Raw genomic sequence first — 12,574 nt, forward strand, 5'->3', positions numbered from 1 at the left:
TGCCACAACTAAATTCTAGTTTCGGCCATTGGTTGTGAAGGCGGGTTTGAAGGAGACATCAATTCCCAGATACATTCCATAATTATAATTTATTTGAATAGATAATATTCGAGAAGTTCACGATTTCAAATTTCTACCAATAGTTATAAATGAGTCTATTTGTTATGAATTAGTTATTCATGGTAATACATAACTTCATAATAGTATATTATTATACTCCACTATAAACTAGTAGTTCTGTGAACAGTAGACCTCACGCAGTATTCTCATCCACAAGTACCTGATTGAAACTGTCGACTTTATGGAATAATAAGGCAGTAGACTGGCTTCTCCACACATCTGTGTAATCACTTGTCAGCTGATTTATGATGAATAATATTCTATAGTCTGTTATTTACTCCAATATTGGCGTATGAAGAAGGCTCCATTTTCCTTTTATATTATCCTTGGAATGCAAAATTTTCAAAAACCTTGTACATACGTCGACGCGCAATTAAAAAAGGAACATACCTGTCAAATTTCATGAAAATCTATTACCACGTTTCGCTGTAAATGCGCAACATATAAACATTAAGAGAAATGCCAAACCGTCGACTTGAATCTTAGACCTCACTTCGCTCGGTCAATAAATTTATAATGGAAAACACAAATAGAATTGTCAACTACGTTCATTCCTATTCATGTTTTCTATTATAGAAAAATACTAAAACATCACACACAACACAACTGCAATAATTAAATTAATCTATTTCCAAAATTCCACCTGGTATCTATCCTGTCATGATACTCATCCTGTTGAATAAACCCTTCTCTTCTATTGACATGCCGAATGAGACGTTGAAATGGAGCTGAAAAGCAATTGATAAAATATTCAGCGCAGTCCAAACCTTGAATAGTACATAAGGAGTGCAGCAGCTTGGTGTGAGATTGACTCAGGTAGGTCATTGTTCTCAAGTCATACAAATTTCACACGCTCAAGTTACTTGACAACTGACATTGGCGCTTCGCAACAGTCGATAAAGGAACTTTCCAGTCCCTAATTCCTGAGATGTGAACTTCGTTGAATCATTGAAAAGTTTAGTGAAGCTTGACATGTTGATGTGGCTATTTTTATGTGATATTGCAGCATATTGGTTCACACAATGTATTGAATTTTAGATTATTGTCCAATCCACTTTCCATTTTCGAACTCTGAATCAGTTTTGTGCACATATTTTCTAAAATATGAAGAAGAAGAAGAAGAAGAAGAAGAAGAAGAAGAAGAAGAAGAAGAAGAAGAAGAAGAAGAAGAAGAAGAAGAAGAAGAAGAAGAAGAAGAAGAAGAAGAAGAAGAAGAAGAAGAAGAATGTAAAGGCAATTTTAGATACTTTTTTTGGTTGTTCAACAATCATTCATTCATAGCAAACTAAAAGCTTGTATGTTGAGCTGAAGTGGTGTGGGTGAGGCCCTACGATTGGCCAACAGCTGTCGACCAACAAAGGTTGAGCTCCAATGATGTTCCAATATTTCAAGGCGACTACTGTCTATTATGACTGTTTTGGCCGGGTGAAGGTGTAAAGGTGCGTACAGATATACGCGCCGCGAACATGAGCAATTCACTTCTAATCAGCTGATGCCAAGCTTTTTATATCTGCATCTTACCGTTTCTGTAAAAATACAGATATAATCAGCTGATTAAAAGTGAATTGCTCATGTTCGCGGCGCGTATATCTATACGCACCTTAAGAATGGCACAGCACGGGAGACTACCAACGTCACATAGCTTCACGAAAAATAAATACTAGTACTATCGACTTGAGTTAACAGTGAAATTTGCTACATAAACGCCCTATACCATGGAATATCTTCTAAAGCTAAAATCATTTCACTTGTATGAGTTAATTTATTATAATTAATGAAAACAATATAAAACATGTAGGTAGTGCCCTTTATATTGAAAACATTTTTAATTTTTGAATTTCCTTAATGTGTTATATTGTTTTTATCAACCTCTCAAGCTATCTTTTATCTATGGTTGAACGCTAAACCACGATTACTTGATCATCCTACAGTGTTCCATAGCGGGTTCAAACAAACAGTTAATTTATTGATCTTTCGGCTCTTGAACAGTGCATATGGGCCCTTGTCTACCATTTTCCGCTATCATTATCGTTTCAACGAGTATAAACCAGTGTGGTTAACTTGCTAATATTCCAAGGTAGAAACCGTACATCAAGATTTGGTGTACATTGACCCAGTATTGGAATCAGCTCATGTTTATTCAAAATATAGAATTTCAATCATCATTATTTAGTCCAAATAAATTCATTGTTTTATCAGTATCAACTACTTATTCCCATCGACAAAGTGACCGTTGCTAGTTGATGAAATATTGATTTTTGAATTCCAGTACGAAACTCACGTGCTTACGAGAATTCAAAATTGCAACATTCATTGACCCCGCGGGTGTCGTAGCTCAGAGGTCCTAAACCGAGGTCCGTATTTCGGGGTTGAGGGGCTTTTGAGGTGCCCCTCACCACCTCCCACCATTACCTGAGCAGGTCATGCAAGTGCAAGCGGATAAATGTTTGTAAAGTCATTCGACGAGCGTAATTTGGCGTGAAGTCTAGATCCCTGCTCGCGCGCACGCGTGCTAGTGCTCCATAAATATTTGATGGGACACTACCACATCAAATATACATCATTCCACCCACGATACCCGCTCCCGGAGTTGGGAAGTCGCTCTAACACAGTCTCTCACTCACTCACTCTCTCTCTTTCTCATTCTCTCTCTCTCTCTTGCCCCCTCTCACCACCCTTTCACGATCTTTCTCTCTTTCTTCTCTCTTTACTAGTTCAGACACTAACACTTGGTCTACCTCTCATTACTAGTTGAGAATATTTCAAAAGACTATACAGCTTCGTCAGCTTCTAGAATCTGAATTAATCTGATTTCTATAAATTACTCCACAGAGCTCTTATATGTTCCTATCGAGCAGAAAATGAAATGATTGGTTGGCAAATTTGAATGAGACTATTTAATACTCTATGAGTACCATAACACACTTCAAAACCAAATCAATTTCGTAAATCATGGGAGTTATTCAACTTCGAAGCAGATGTTATTCTGATAATAAAATATCATATTCACCATCTCAGTTTAATCAGAGATTGAACGCAGTTGTCTGTTTAAACCAGGATAAAACAAACTATAATCATATTATCATCATAACTATCACATAACCTCTAGACTGTGTATTCCAAAAGATTAAAGCAGTTTTGGGCGAATGCCTGTTGTTTTTACCTGCATTGTATCTATTGTATATGGATAAATGAAATTGAATAAAATGTTATAAGAACAGGTTGTCGTTGAACGTAGATACTGCAAATGGCCCTAGGAGATCCAAAAAAAGGTTAACAAACATTTGAATGCCATTATTTGGGTCCCACACAATACTCGCTTCAATTGGACATAGAATTTTTTTGTACTTTGTACATGCATGTTACTCAGTGACGTTTCAAAAACTGAGATTTTTATTCTTCTGTCTATGATTGTACTCATTAGGTTTCAGAAGCAGAGGATATAACCTAAGATTGTATGAATCCATTCCCAATCTTTCCAATCATTGTTATCAATTTTACGATACTCATAATTCTTCAAATTCTAATCAAACCGTATCGACTTACTGGATTCCAGTGCTCCCAATTTATGACTTACGCACATTATCATAAAGCTGAGAATTGCTATTACAGCAAGGACACAATTCTACGATACTCTTTGTAGACCTGTATGTTTAGAACTACCACCCGTGATAAGGATGAACATTGAAATTGTATCAATAACAACATGCAACGTCATTTGGAACCACGGATGTACATTTGAAGGTGGGTCATCTATAAGCTTTATGGTTAGCTGTTAGTTTGAAATGCATTGCTGACCACTGTGAGAGCATTCGCAAATGACCTGTCTGTAATAATATGCATGATATTGACCCTTCGTTTGACCTGTAATCCGTTCAGAGTACTGTCATCAACAGTCTTCACATTTATAGGTTACATCATTTCCGCCTGCCAATGCTAGACATATTATTGCAGTATAGATAGACATCACATGGGCCTAATTCCATTCCGTTTATGGCTGTGCATTACACTAGGAAATATATTACTGATGAGGAATATAGGAATATAGTATTGACTCTATGATATGGAGTTTTCAATTGAATTAGGTTTGGAAATCGACTCAGTCAGTGTTTTAAAATTGAATAAGAATGAAGATTCAACTGTGAAGATTTTTCATTATTCTTGAAGAAATATGAAATATGTACAGTGCATATGTAGGAGTTTGAGACTTATGAGTTGAGTATCTGCCTCACGCTAAATGAATAAATAAACATGGTTTTTGCATTCAAATTCATTCTACAGTTCACATTGTCAAAGCATGAACTGGTCGAAATGTTCCATCGCCAATATCATCCTACTTCATATATTTTTTAATTTTTTACAATTATTGAGGAGTCAAAAAATCACGAAATGTTGAAAATGAGAATCTGGAAGATTGTAATTGTGCGATTGGGAAGAATGATCATTCCACAAGTGAGCCAAAATCAGATTATCAAGTATTAGTAGATAGATAGATAGATATATTTCTCGATCCATGAAACATCTATAGTTGCATAAGATTACGTCAAAATATTAGAACACATACATAATAGAGTGCTAGTCAAATTATTATGCCTTTATGGTTTCAATGGTTTTTATAGCATTACAGGTCTATGCTGGATTCAGGCAGCTGAAAAAACTCGTCAACATGATAGAAGGGGTTAGCGCAGAGCCACGTATGTAGAGTTTTTTTGAACTCTATAGTTCTCATGTCTCTAAACTTGAGGGGCAATTTATTAAATAAACGTCTACCCATTATCAGATGGCTGGACCTCAGCCTTTCCAGACGGACAAAAGGAATGTTGATGTCATGACTATGTCGAGTATTAATTCCATGAACGTTCAATCTACATTAGAGCGTTTCTCTACACTCATGAGTGTAAACAAGGCTACTGAATATATACAGATTCACTACCGTAAGAATGCCAAGCTCAACAAAAAGTGGCTTACAGTGGGCTATTCTATCGGCTCTACTCATTATTCTGATAGCTCTCTTCTGCATTATTAATACCTCTCCAATCCTGGTAGCATTACCCCAGAACACCAGACCATACCACAGAACCGACTGGAACAGAGCAAAATATGAAGATTTTACATATTCAAAAGGCACACATGACATCAAACGTAGTAAGAGGAAGTTCACTCGAGACAACCTATCTTAAACCGTATCAATATGAGGAGCCCACGACAGATCGCTATTCACCGTCAGTCCAAGAAATCTGGCCTTATTAGAAATCGAGGGGTCGCTCACATATGGTCTTAAACTGAAGACAACTGTCTGTGTCTTGGCTTGGTTCAATAAAAAACCATTAGCTGCAAACCAATCAGAAACCTGTGTCATTGCATCAATGGCCCCTTCACCAACTGTCAGAGTATCACGACCAGTATTTATCAGAGTAGTGTAGTCTGCATAAATATATGTATTGGCATCCACATTACAAGGTGAGTCATTTACATCTATCAAAAAAAGGAGAGGCCCAAGAATGGAGCCCTGAGGAACTCCACATTCCACACTCACTGTAGGTGATCATTTACCATGAACCTCAACTGTCTGCTTCCTGTTACAAAGGTAGGAGCAAATCAAATTCAGCGCTGTACCCCGGATGCCGAAGAAATTCAGAATCTTGTGACTGACACAATCAAATGCCCGACTCAAGTCACATAAGGTACCCCAGGCAAAACCCCTCTTCTCAAATTCATGGAGTATGTCCGTGACAAGAGCATCAACGGCATTGGTTGTTGATCTACCCCTACGAAAACCATATTGGGAGCCCGTGAAGATGCCCTTGTTCTCAACAAAAAAACTCAGCTGCTCCGAAACAATACACTCAAAAACCTTAGCCAAGACAGGGATGAGCGATATTGGCCGGTAGTCTGCTGGATCTTCTCTGTTACCCTTCTTGAAGATCGGACACACTCGGGCAATCTTGAGGAAATCCGGAAACACTCCTTCTCTGAGGCAGGCATTAATGCACACTGACAACGGCTTAGCAACCCATTCACCAATTTCCTTCATGAGAGAGTTGGAGAAATCGTAAAAGTCCCTAGATCTTGATGATTTCAGATTCCTTATTACTCTACTTACATCCTCAGGAGTGATGAGCTTCCAATTGAAGCTACTAGCAGTGAAGACAGGGCAACTACTCAAAAGCTCTCCAAAAGAGACATCAGTCTGCCTAAGCCCTCTTCTCATTTCTCCAACACAATGTGCGAAAAACTGTGCAAAGGTATCTGGATGGATTGGAGCTATGTTCCTCCTACTTTTTCCAGGCCTCAGTTTGTTTATGATTGACCAGGCTGCTCTGCATTTATTAGATGAGTTGTCTATCACTCTGCACTTATTATTCAGCTTTGCCACTCTAATTACCTCTCTGTACCTCCCCCTCATGACCCTATGATCGCAACCAGCCTGAAGCATACCCAGGACCCTGAAAGAATCATAGGCTGACATTAAATTAGGACGCATTGACGCAAGCTCCATAGTGAACCATGAGTTCTTACTTTTCTGTGATCTTAGAGTGTTGGCAATTCGTCTTGTACTTGTATGCCTTTTAGGACATGCAACATCAAAATGATACATCAAAGTACTGAAAAACTTATAAAAAACCGCAGAAGATTGTAAGCTATGACTGAAGCTCATATAATCCTCATCCAGACCCAATTCCAAATTCCAATCAATCCTGGATATGCAGTACTTGAAATGTTCAACATTACCAGCCGAAATACACCTGAAAGTTTTGACTGATGCATCCACCTTTGCACCTGGTTCCGATTTCTCCACCATGTCACGCAGTTCAAATTTGACAGCATCATGATCTAAGTAGAGGAAAGGAAGTATGTCAGATCTAACATCACCCAAACAAGCGTTGGAGGAAACATTGTCCAGGCATGCCAGGTTATGAGTGGGTTTTGAATTACAACAATAGAAATCAAACTGACGAAGCAAATTGACGAAATCCCTAGAAGTCTTTTGATTTCTCAAAATGTCAAAATGAGCATTCAAGTCACCTCCAAGAACAATCCTGTACTTACACCACCCAGCGAGAAAAAATCGTAGCATCTCTTCCAGCTTTTCCAAAAACAGGCCTGGATCACTGTCAGGAGTGCGGTACAAAGAGACCACTATCAACTTATGTGACTGAACACGCACTGCACATGTCTCTATGTGCCTTTCAACACAGAATTGAGACACCTCTATTCGCTGACAAGTTATGTGATCAGCACAGAAGATCAGCGTACCTCCGTGTGATCTTTCCTCTCTAGCATAAAAGGATGCCAACTTATAACCGGGGATGACACACTGCTCTCTGCGCAAATTGCTAAGCCAATGCTCTGACACACAGACAAAATCAAAACCATTCAAAACCTTTCAGACAAATTCAAAACCTGAACAAAAATCCTCCAACAACTCAAATTTTCCTGCAATTTTTTGGATATTTAGGAACAATAACCCCAACCAAAACTCCCCTAAGCTTGAAACTGACCCATCCAGCAGCCCAATGTCACTCAGGTTATCACTGGGCAATGACACCGACTCCCAAAAAATCATCCGCATCAACATTGGAGAATCCTTCATGATTCAGCGAATTAGACAAAAGATTTTTCTGTGTTTTTGATGTGGGAGATACGATGAAGTAAATGAATAATTGAATAATTGAAGTAAATGAATAGCAGGTTTCATGGCAACACCTGCCACATTTTCAGCTGAAATATAGTATTAACAACATCAACGTCTTACACTCTGTTGCACAAAAGTCTGTTAACTTTTAATCCTGATTGAATGCCAAGTTAAGTAGACTATTATATTTTATTCTCAAATTGATTTCTACTGCATATTTCAGTCGGACAACATACAATATCGACATCTAATTATCACTATTCAGCCTATTACCCAAAATTGGATAAGAAATATTCGATCTTGTCAAGACCAGTAGTTCATTAAATCAATTTAAGATATTAGTTCCGGTTGTGACACCTTTATCAATCCCTATTTAACTGAAATCTTGAACATCAAGCAATAAAAATAATGTAGTGGATGAAATCCCACGACTTGCCGTGAGCTTTAAACCAATAGAGGTTGACGGAGTTCTGTCATTGATCGAGAGTAGACACGATCAAGTGTCTAGTCTCAACCAATGACAGTAGAGCTCAACCTTCATTGGTCGACAGCTAACAGCCAATCGTGGAGCCTCATCATTATGCAATGATATTCTGTTGCTCAATTTTTGAGCTACCGATTTACCATAGTTTGATAATGATGCGAATACCAATTCTAGTATATCGAATTGTTTCAATAAATTGGTGCTTTTGATAATATCAAATCTGATTGAATTTTGATAGTTCGATCGGATGTTATCAGTATGTTGTCGGGTTTTTTTCGGTAGAGATCTATCAGAGAATTGAATCGTATATAGTCTTCATTTTATTCATTCAGTTCATGTTACGTACCAAAAAATAAGGTAGCATTGTGCTATTCCTGTACCAAATTTAGATAAGGTTACACATAGTCCCAAATAGGTTGTCTTGTTGTTCATTTCACAAAATTTTCAGCTTTTTTTATTTTATCAAAGTATTTTTTTTATTTAGATGCTTCAAAACCAAGTATGAGAGAAATATTTCACTTTATTATCACTAAAATAGGAAATATTCACATATTGGAGGATTATAATTCATAAACAAAAAATGTGACATGTCATAACAGCATTACGTTTTTTTCGCCCAATTGGTCATTGACAATTTGTCATGAATAGTAAAGAGAATATGGGAAAATAATAATCTATTTATAATTCTCAATATATTTCCTGAGACAGTGTTGAAAAATAAATAAGCAGGTGTTTAAATTTTGATCCTTGATTTGGAAAGTGGGATGATCAGTACTGTGTCATGAGAGTGCATGGCTAGAAGGATCAAACAATAATTGCACGAAACTAATAAAAAATTCGTCCAATAGGATATTCCGGCGGGGGAATGTAACTTTCAGAGCATCAAGTGAGAGAGATACGCTCTGCTATAGCATGACAGCACAGACGTTTTAGAAATTTCGCTCTAGGATTGTTCATTGTTGTTGGAAGAGCGACATCCTCTCCTACTTTATAACCTACCTTTTGACAGACACAGTTTTGTGTGGCCCGCGCAATATAATTCATTCCTCTCCAGTCCTTTTGTGCTGCTGCTGTATTCTTGCTTTCTGAAGTTCATACTCCGCCATCTGCTCGAAATATTCATCAGACTTATTCATTCATATTGAATATTACCAATTGGAACTTGATTCTCCAGCCTTTTTCCGAAATAATGCATTGGAGTATTGTAAGTGAAACGTATGAGAGGAGTTAATTATTCAATTTACAAGTTTACAACCGCTACATTCACAAAGATTGGGTGAACGAAACAGTATTCATTGATATGAATAATATTCTAATATTGAATATTTCAATCCAACTCATAGCGATTAAAAGCTTGAGTTGATTAACTGATGAAAACATATAGAACACAACACAATGTGACATGTCAAATGATTTGATATTTGTGATCTGACAATGATATATGTTTAATATATCAATGATATATTATTTGACCAGGATATAAATGAGAATTAAAAACTATCAAGTGCTTTTTATTTCATTGCAAGACTACTACTTTCAACTCTTCAAGAGCCATTTTCAAATGTTTATCACTAGCCCTGGAAGAATGTTAATAATGATATTAATAAGTTAATAATGAATAAGAATTAAGTTAATGATGATATAATGTATAACTTCATATTGACAATAATAACAAAGATCAATAACAATTATTCATGTTATTTTCCCTACAGTTACGTTGAAAAGTGGCCATTGCTGCACTGATTACAGAATGCAAAGAATCACTTTTCCGCTTTAGTGCGGGAATACTATATTTCGCACCCAGAGTAGAAAAACATTTTTGCCCGTGGTGCGAACGATATTTTTCGCCATACTACAGGTATTGCTGACAAAATAAATAAAGAATACAAAATAAAGAATACTTGTTATCGTACCTATCTCTTGATTTTAGTGGTAGAAGATTTGCAGTCAGGATTTCAGATTCTTTTAAAATTTCACTTGGAATATCACGGGCGTCGTCATCTTCAAGCATTTTTGAAAATTTGGAATGCGCTAATCAACAATAAATAATTGAATAAAACTGGTTGCGAAGCGAATGCTGGATTTGTTTGATTTGAAACTAGAACTGAAATCATGGCGACTTCAGCTGAAGTGGACACTCTAGCGGATCTAGCCCGATCTAGCGGATGACTTATCAACTACGGACTTCCATGACCGGCTGGAAAGAGACCACTTTCTGGCCTAGACCGGAAAAGAAACCCTTTTCTGACGTCAGACGAGAGTCGTCTGCAAACAAGGTCTTTCAGATCTACATAGGGACTGGAAAACAGCTGCTTTCTGTGCAGTGTGGCGAAAAAATTTTTTCTGCACTCCAGATTTGCAACATGGCAACACAAAATAGTTGGTGGGTTATATGGAGGATTAGTGCAGGAAAACCAAAATTAAGTTGGTAATAATGATTGTGGTTAGATTTAGATAAGAATCATTTCAATGGCGACCCAACATTTATGATAAAATCCCAATCTAGAAATCCAAAACAAGAAAAAAAAGTAAATTCGTATGGCTTTTGTTGGTGGGGAGTCCCTTGCGGGAAGGTCCCACCGCCTGAATATATAATTTAAGCCGTCAATGGGCCTTACGACTGTCATACTTCAGCCGGGACCGACAGTTTAACGTGCCCATCCAATAACACGGGAGTGATCTGGTTAAAAAACTTGAATTAAAACAAGAATAATGTTCATCTTAATCATCATTCATGAATTCTCATCATTCAATAATAAATAATAGTTCTTTTCTATTGATAATTATTATTTCAACTGCAAGCAATGAGAATAGTAGCAAATATACATTATAAAATTTGAATTTTGAGATTGAATAATTACCGTTCGATATCCATATAAATAAAAAAACATAAGAATACTACAATAAATATTCTCTGTTGTCTATGTTATTTTTATAAATATTTTCCAGTTTACTTTGAGCATTTTTCTCGGTAATTTGAGCAAAAGTCTAAATTTCTGAATGCTGTTTCTGTAGTTTTAAGCTGGATGAAACAAACTTAGGTACGTTTCTCCCCGCTAGGTTGCGCGCATGTCGATCCGCCATCTTGCAGCCATCCCAAATAGCTGTTGGCGAGTATTTTGAATGTGAATTTTTTGTTCTATCTGTATTTTTTCTGATTCTTGCATGAATAAAAATGAGAACTTTGGCTGAGAATTTTCAACTTCAATTGGATTATTAATTTTTAAATGAATTAAGGTTGTTATTAATAACAGCATCACACACACACAAACATTTGATTGATTTCAGCCATCATTTCACCCATAATCAACCACTTCTCATATTCAATAGTATCTGTAAAAAAAGTTTAATGAGAAATACGTGAGCAAGTTCCTCTGCTGCACTCAAGAAGCCATTCAGCCCTCGCCTACGGCTCGGGCGTAAACGTTTCTTTCAGTGCAGCAAACTGTCACTTTGCGCACTAGTTGCACAAGTAACTATTTCCAATCATATGAATATGTTAGAAATTGATAGTACATTAAACTGAATGATAATGAAATAAGGATTGGATTGAAATGATAAAAATCGGCTGGATTCTGTTCTGGTTTCTATTGTACATTATTTTGGGAAATCGGTGACGAGGAATGATAATTCAATTCTAGATATTCCTATGAAGAATCTCTACTCTCCAGTCCAAGCAATCAATGAATCAAAATCCACTTTGTGTAAAGAATTGAGGACTGAAAATTTTATGAAGTGAACAACTATAAGACTCAACGTATTTCGCACTATGTGTAACCTTATCTGAATTTGGGAGAGGAATAGCACATGGTAACCTCATTTTCTCTCTCCATATCATTTTGATGATGTACTTATTGTATGAATCAATAGAGAATAAAAGTGAATTTAATAGTGTTTCATTTGAAAATCATGAGCATTTTCAACACTATCAACAAAATCAATCAAAAAGAGATTAATTCCCACAAAAAACAGAGTCCTGAGTCTCATGTAGTGGTTTTAGAACTCATGAATTTCATAAGTCAATTTCCGAGAATAATGCGAATGCACACATGGGAACAAATGTGATTTAAGTTGATGGTGATGAATGAATCGCTGCAATTTAGGTTCGGAAGCATTAGTGAAATTTTCAAATTATCATTTCCTGTTAATCATTTCCAATGTGAAACACTTGCATGGGAATTAATGGTTTGAAGGTCAAACTGTGGTCGTATGTGTTTGTGTGTTGCGCGCCTGATCGTGCATACAGAATGAAGTGCACAAAGTCACGTGACATGCACAATGCATTCCGTCAGTGACCGCGATGTCAGTGAGTCCCCTAAAAGCCCAATCCTCCG

The sequence above is a fragment of the Nilaparvata lugens genome, chromosome 6 (assembly GCF_014356525.2).
Source record: "Nilaparvata lugens isolate BPH chromosome 6, ASM1435652v1, whole genome shotgun sequence".
Lineage (NCBI taxonomy): Eukaryota > Metazoa > Arthropoda > Insecta > Hemiptera > Delphacidae > Nilaparvata > Nilaparvata lugens.